This window comes from Pleurodeles waltl, chromosome 4_1 (assembly GCF_031143425.1).
Source record: "Pleurodeles waltl isolate 20211129_DDA chromosome 4_1, aPleWal1.hap1.20221129, whole genome shotgun sequence".
Lineage (NCBI taxonomy): Eukaryota > Metazoa > Chordata > Amphibia > Caudata > Salamandridae > Pleurodeles > Pleurodeles waltl.
The window spans coordinates 41,300,906-41,308,916 of NC_090442.1; the positions used below are offsets into that span (position 1 = coordinate 41,300,906).

Sequence of the window (8,011 nt, forward strand, 5' to 3'; positions counted from 1 at the left end):
CAACCATGAAGGGACTCGAACCCTCAATCTTCTGATCCGAAGTCAGACGCCTTATCCATTAGGCCACATGGTCACTGACTGCAATATGTTTGGGTGTTTAGGGTTAGGTGGTATGAATGGATGTGGAACATATCAATTACAGGTGCGCAGGACAGGATCCCATACCGTTCTTCATCTTCTTTCCATCAAAGGAGTTTTTTCAAACAATATCTAGATAATTTCCAAAGTTTCATATCTTATGCTGTGCTTTTTTGGCGTTAATCCTCCTTTCTTCTTTTATTGAATACTCTGTTTTATGCTGCAATGGTATTTTTGGATTATTTGAAAAGAGAATGAAACTGCTTTGACAGTAGTTCAGACTTCCCATTTCTTGACTTGCTAATTTGCTCCCTGAATTAGCTCATACAAGTGACATGAAAGGGCCTTGACCCAAGCACGTACCTGAAAGCCTGTCACCACCTCTAGAAATAAAATTCACAGCAGCTCAAAACATTCATTTTGAAAGAGAATATTTCAAGTGAGTCCAAGTTTAATTTCAATAAAGAAAGTTGTATAAAATGACACGCTGCACATTTGGGTAACCAGCATGACTCTTTTCAGTGAAGAAGTGGAATGGTTCTGTTGCAATATACTATCACCCTGGCAAGCTGCTACGAGGAAGAGTAAACAATATGATTAGGTTTCAGCAAAAATGTATTAGTTCAGGGTGTGCACCTCAGATAGACTTAAACTTACACACCCTGGTCTGTGAGAGTAGTGCCCTATCCATTGCGGCATTGAGGGTAATCTGCAAGACAGAGTTCCAAAATCATCCTTTCATCTCAGTTCATGGCCACATACAGTATTTCTGCAGTCATTCATTTCACTTTTCTGTCTTTAATTAAACTGACCATTTTAAACCTCAGGCACCCACCACTTCAATCTTTCTGTTTTTGTGCTATCATAGGGCCTTGGAACTTTTGGCAAGTGGACAGGAGCAGTCAGAGAACCACATCACAATACATACTCCTTTGCCTGATACCTTTCACAACAAACTGCTCTTGGAAAAAGACGTTAACCGGTCCTTGCTCTCAGACAGACACAGAAAGCCTATCACCACCTCTACGAACATATTTCAATCAAATCAATATATATCATTCAACAATTATGCCTCTGTATCAATAAAACTACAACTCGGGACAGAAAGGAATTAAAAAATCAATCTGCCCATTTGAATAACCAGCAGAGTTTTAAGGACGTACAAATTGGAATGTGACAATTTCAGAGTTCCTCATTCATAAGAAGTCTGTGAGATAGTATCTCAGAAAGATCTCACGTTTATAGCAAAAATGGTTGTAAGGGTGATTTTTACCACACAATTACAACTAGGTGCCTCAATCTGCAAGAGACCAGTCCTTGACAGATTACACAACTGGGGCAACAGCAAAGGCAGCCATTGTGTCAATCCTTTATGATTCTTCTCTAGTACTATACTTTTTCTGAGCGACAATTTGCATTATTCCTGGAGAAAATCATAGAGCTTCTACCCATGCATAGTTTCTGCTTTCTGCACGCACACACTCCCTGCACTGAATCTACCCACAGTTCTGTTCAGAATGATTGTGCCATGTCATATTGTTGTATACGTATTGCATATCTGTGGCATTTATGAAGAGGTACTTTGGTATGGCAGAAAGACAGAAAAGTAGCAATGCTGATGGCATAACGTGACTGATTGTGCAGTTTGCATTGGGCTTTCCTAATGAGTGAGAGTGAAAGGAGTATTGTAAGAGTGTGTTTCCAGTTTGTATGTGAAGATAAGTTGGGTGCTGTGAGAAAAAGACTCAACCATGAAGGGAGTAGAACCCTCAATGTTCTGATCCGAAGTCAGACGCCTTATCCATTAGGCCACATGGTCACTGACTGCAATATGTTTGGGTGTTTAGGGTTAGGTGGTATGAATGGATGTGGAACATATCAATTACAGGTGCGCAGGACAGGATCCCATACCGTTCTTCATCTTCTTTCCATCAAAGGAGTTTTTTCAAACAATATCTAGATAATTTCCAAAGTTTCATATCTTATGCTGTGCTTTTTTGGCGTTAATCCTCCTTTCTTCTTTTATTGAATACTCTGTTTTATCGTGCAATGGTATTTTTGGATTATTTGAAAAGAGAATGAAACTGCTTTGACAGTAGTTCAGACTTCCCATTTCTTGACTTGCTAATTTGCTCCCTGAATTAGCTTATACAAGTGACATGAACAGGGCCTTGACCTAAGCACGTACCTGAAAGCCTGTCACCACCTCTAGAAATAAAATTCACAGCAGCTCAAAACATTCATTTTGAAAGAGAATATTTCAAGTGAGTCCAAGTTTAATTTCAATAAAGAAAGTTGTATAAAATGACACGCTGCACATTTGGGTAACCAGCATGACTCTTTTCAGTGAAGAAGTGGAATGGTTCTGTTGCAATATACTATCACCCTGGAAAGCTGCTACGAGGAAGAGTAAACAATATGATTAGGTTTCAGCAAAAATGTATTAGTTCAGGGTGTGCACTGATAGAGCGTTCCTTCCTAATAAATTACCTGTATTTGGACGCTCTTGGGTCGATGAATCTTTTGACCAAGTGGGGCTCTCTTCATCCGAGATTAATCAATTTAATCAAATCAATAATCAATAACGAACATAAGCAATGCCCTGATCAACATAACACTTCACAATTAATCCAGAAAACATTTCGGCGAACCATGACCTTTCGGCCATGAATAACCACACCAGTTTATTCAAAGTTAATGAATTTATTTCCCTATATTAACAAAGCTAGCACAATATAAATGTGTCTCAACACCAAATGATAGATGTAAATGAACATTAATAGCTGTCCATAACGGCGAAAAAGATGCAATCTATGCAGCATTTGAATAACAATGCATTCGATAATAGCAACGCAAACCACTAAAACTATAATCTGTAATGAGCTAATTGCATACATTAGTCAGCATAACAAGGTCTCAAATTGCATCGTGCAACAAATGAATCCTCATCTAACCTCAAATTAGCATCTGCATGTGGGACTTCATGCAAAAACAATTTAGCAACATTGATTTGGAAAACTCCTAACTAGGGCTCTTATCAAAAATCAGCAGTTGGTTACCAAAAAAAGAAACACAATGCAATTGTACATTTTCCTTTCATATTTACCAAATTCAATCAGCATTCAAGGAAGTCTTCGTCTCACAGGTACCGGTTTCCGATCAGCATGGGATGGGACAAAGGGGCGGGGTGGACGGGGCAATTGCCTCACAGCGGCAAGATAAAAGGACAAAACTACTACTTTATGCAAAGGGACAGATCAAAGTTAAAGTCTCTAGGGCGAGAATTTCTTAAAGTCTCTTTCTCTCGATTAGAGAAAGCATCAAAGTCTCATTCAAAATGGCGTCGAACATCAATTGGCATCGTAGAAGATGGCAAAATGACGAGGTCGGTAAGATGGGCCATAATGGCTGCAATGTCCTGCAAATGGCGGGTAATGGCTAATGGGCAATAATGTCCTCCATGGGTGCAGTGGGTAATGGCCAAAGGCTGATGGCTAAAAATGGCAATGGCTGCTTTCTTCTTGTGCACCAGGTTTAAATAAACAACAGTTCAAATCCAGTAGGGTCTTCCATTGGAGGGTTCATAGGTTGGCTTCAAATTGTCCAATCAAAAACAACAATTCACAAGCTTCTACCTAGGCATACATTATCCTTGGAGTCGGGAACGTAAGTTGCAACATATTTTACCAATTAACTCACTTTCAGAGCTTCCATTGTCTGCACCTGCAGATTGACCTTGGAGCAAAGAAGAAGATGCCAGGCTGGCACGAAACCTTAAAGATAAGCATGTGAACCGATCTCACTGGAAAAGTACAGCTTCAAGCAGGAATACACGTTTATTAGCACATTAGAAAAACACGAGCATCTAAACCGTGAGACAAGGCAACTAGGCCGAAGCCTCCACTGAAGTTATGCTAAGTTAAAACATTTCAAACAAGCAAATCATGGCACACGTTTACGGTTATGTCAGATTAGTACAATTCTAATACATCACGTTATATAAAGCACGCTTATAAATGTTGGCGAACTACTCTGAAGGCACATTTGTTCCCGTACAATCTTTATTAGTTCGGTTAAAGTCACACTTGATTATTGCAGCACTACGTTTATGCGCTAATAAATGTAAAACCTTCATTTCTGCGTCATCAATCCCTCCTCTGATGACTATTTGTCATCACACAAAACTATTCCCACAAATTTTATTCCATTAAAATTCTGTCAGTTCTCTTTGCCTTTTAGTTCCCCTTGTTCTTGCCTTGTATTCTTCTGCCATTCTTTTCATCATTTTATCTTCCTTCCTTCTCTTAATTCTTGCCTTGATCATTAGTATTCCCCTCTTTATTCCCCAAATCCCTAAGATGCAAATTAGTACTATTAGTATTCCCTGTATTATTTTTAGTAATATTCCATTCCAAATGCCACCAAGCCAATTTCCCACTGAAGCAACTCCCTTTCCAACCTTCTCCCAAACTCCTGGTTCTTTCAATTCCTTCAAGTCTGCACTCTCTTTTGTTAGATTTGCAAGCATTGTTTTAATCTTCACACTGTTGTCTGGTATATACGTGCAACAGTGACGCGCACCAAGCATTTTGCAAACGCCACCATCCTTTGCTAAAAGAATGTCTAAGGCAAGCCTGTTTTGAAGAGTCATAGCTCTTTCTGCTGCAAGTTCAGCATCCATCAGGATTATAGCACCTGAAAACTTTGTCAACATGTTATCCACTATAGTAGACAACTTTCTTATTTTGATGGAATTCAACACAACTCCCAATGAAGGAATCATGGCTCCAAATATATCTCCTACCACAGCAGCTGCGGTCTCTCTTTTCTGGATACGATGAGATCCAGACGTCTTTGGAATCACCGATAGGTCATCCAGTTGATAAACCTTTGGGAACACTATACCCAAATAACATCTCCCCCACCATCCCTTTGGAAGACGATAATAGGCATTATGCCCACAAATGTAATATACACCAGGTATGACAGGGTCAAGTCCGTTCAGCATGAATGTCCATTTGGCCTTAAAGATAAACGTATGTTTACATTCACTTGCTCCCACGAAAATGTTATCATAATAAGATTCACCACGATATATACAAAATTTCCCTACATGCCAAGCGTCTAAAGCTATTCTCCCTTGTGTTTTTATTGCGGCAAAAGCATAATTATCTACTGAAGTCCTCTTACTTAGCTCTTTTTCTAATTTCGCATTCATTTGTGCCCTTCTATCATCTGTGCGATCTAAAAAGCTTATTTCTACTGCAGAGAGCGAGCAGGTAAGGTTTTCCCTATGAGCGTGAGCTGTTTCAAAAGGTTGCATTGGCTCGAAAAATTCCCTCATTATTTTAGCATCCCAATCTTTAGCAATCTGGCTTAGTTGCGTTATTATAGGAACATATGCAAAGGTAACATCATAATTTGAATAAAAATACTGTATGTTAGTTTGACCATAAAATCTAGAAGTTACTAAACTACATGTAATCTCATATGTAAGAGGCATGTGGTGATAAGTCACCCCTTCCGTTACCGATGTCGGTATCTGTGTACACACATAACAATCTTTCGCATCCATAGTCTCAACATATTCTGTTAGTAGGCGATAGAAAACATTATACGAAAGTTCCTTCTTATCATGCAAGTGTCTCTCATCTAATTCTAGTCTTTTCAATGCGGTTAATTCAGTGACAGTAACAGGAGCAGAAGTAGAAGCATCAATTTTCTCATTCTCACCCTTACCACGCGTTGCAAGCACTATTGCCATTATTATTAGTACACATGCGGTTATCAAGCCTATACACGCATATTTACAATATTTCACTCTACTGTTTTGTGTAGCCATGATCTGTATAGAATCAGAGAGCTAGAAGCACTTATAAAGAAACGATTTAGCAATTAGTTACAAAGCTGAACGAGCGCAATGTTCACACAGTTTTCTTCAGGAGCCCAGTCACTTATCGGTTAGCAGCATTTGTCTCAATTCGGCAATAACTCAGTCTTTTATCAGTTAGCAACGTTGTCTCAAATCGGGTTTAAGAGTCAATCAGGTTATCAAAGTCTTATCAAGTTAGCAAATGTCTCATCCGGTTTAGCAATGTCTCAGTTGGTTGTATCACGTTAGATTATAGCAAGCTATGTCATTTATCACCCTTTCAATCAACAGTGTCCATAACACTTTTCTTTTCTATTGGTATCTCTTCTTCTTCGTTCTCGAGGCTAAGAGATACAAATTCGTCGGTCCAATCGTCATTGACTACATATGCCCATTCTGGAACGGAATATCTCCTGTTTGGTATCCTTTTCCTTTTCAATTTTGCATCTCTCTTCGATTCTGCCTCACTGGTACTTTCCTCTTTGGCCAAGTGTTTTTCTTCACTTGATGTTGGTACCACGACAGACACTTCCTTTCTTTTCTCTTTCACTCTTGGCCTTTCACTGTCGTTCAACGTTTCTCCAGTTCTTAGTTTTACTGGTGATACACTTGGTCTTCTCTTTGCACTGTGTCCACTTGATGGACCTGCGATCTCTTCTGTGGAAGTTTGAACAGCTTCGTTCTGTTCTGCCTTGTCCCCTCCTTCTGGGGAGTCAATCAGGTTTTTCTTTTCTTTTTCTGTACCGTCTGCTTCTGGGAAAGCCCTCCTCTGATCAGGCTCTCCTGCTTCTTCACCTCTTTCGAGCCCTTTGTCACCGTTACTTTCTCCAGGCTCTTTGTTACCTTCAGCTGCTTCAGGCTCTTTGTTACCTTCAGCTGCTTCAGGCTCTTTGCTACCCTCAGCTGCTTCAGGCTCTTTGTCACCCTCAGCTGCTTCAGGCTCTTTGTCACCTTCAGCTGCTTCGTCGCTGTCTGAGGTTTCTCCTTGGTCTTCCCCAAGTGAATCGGCTGTTTCGTCCTCAGAGAATATTTCTCTCTCTTTTATTTCTGCCTGTTCGCTTCTAGTTCTGTTTTGCTCTGTCTCAGCGCTCGGCACTTTGTTATCAGTTACTGGCAGTTTCAGCGCTTCAACTTCCTCATCTGTGGGACACAACACCTTCTTTGTATGACTGGCGTGAATCCAGTTGGGAACTCCAACACACTTCACAGCAGTAGTGGTCGTCAGGATCACTTGGAAAGGGCCTTTCCAACGGGGTTCCAGACACGACTTCCTCACGTGCTTCTTTATCACGACCCAGTCACCTGCTTTCAGTGTGTGTCCTGGACCTTGGATCGGTGACAAGGTGGTTGCTTCCACCTGGTGAGAGAAAGAGCGAACCACGTCAGCCAGACCTTTGCAGTAGTCTAACACCATATCAATTGTAATATTCAAAAGCGCGTTTGCAGGAACTGCAGGAAGTCTCATGGCCCTGCCCATGAGAATTTCGTGCGGGGACAATCCAGTCTTTCTGTCAGGGGTGTTTCTCATTGACATTAACATCAAAGGCAATGCGTCAGGCCATTTCAAATTTGTCGATGCACATATTTTCGCCATTCTTGATTTCAGTGTACCATTCATCTGCTCCACCAGTCCTGAGGCCTCAGGGCGATAGCTACAATGCAGTTTTTGCTCAATGTTCAGCGCTGCGCAAAGTAACTTTATCACCTCGTTATTGAAGTGACTTCCTCTATCTGATTCTAAAGAGATCGGGAATCCGAAACGTGGTATCAACTCCCTCAACAATAGTTTTGCAACTGTAAGGCTGTCATTTCTACGTGTGGGGTATGCTTCAATCCAGTGACTAAAAATGCACACAATCACCAACACATACTTCAGACCTCCATGCACAGGCATCTCAATAAAGTCCATCTGCATTCTGCTGAACGGGCCTCCCGCCCTGCCAATGTGGCTCACGTTCACAACCGTTCCCTTTCCTGGGTTCATCTGCTGACAAATGACACAACGATGGCAAACTGCTTCTGCAACTTGACGGAATCTGGGGTTAAACCAATCAGTTTTGA

At 40.8% G+C, this 8,011-nt stretch overlaps 1 non-coding gene across 1 annotated transcript; it reads right to left on the reverse strand.

The window, feature by feature from the left end:
- Positions 1-73, reverse strand: TRNAR-UCG (transfer RNA arginine (anticodon UCG)). Its single transcript has one exon. It is a non-coding gene; the product is annotated as a tRNA-Arg (tRNA).
- Positions 74-8,011: the final 7,938 nt, after the last annotated feature.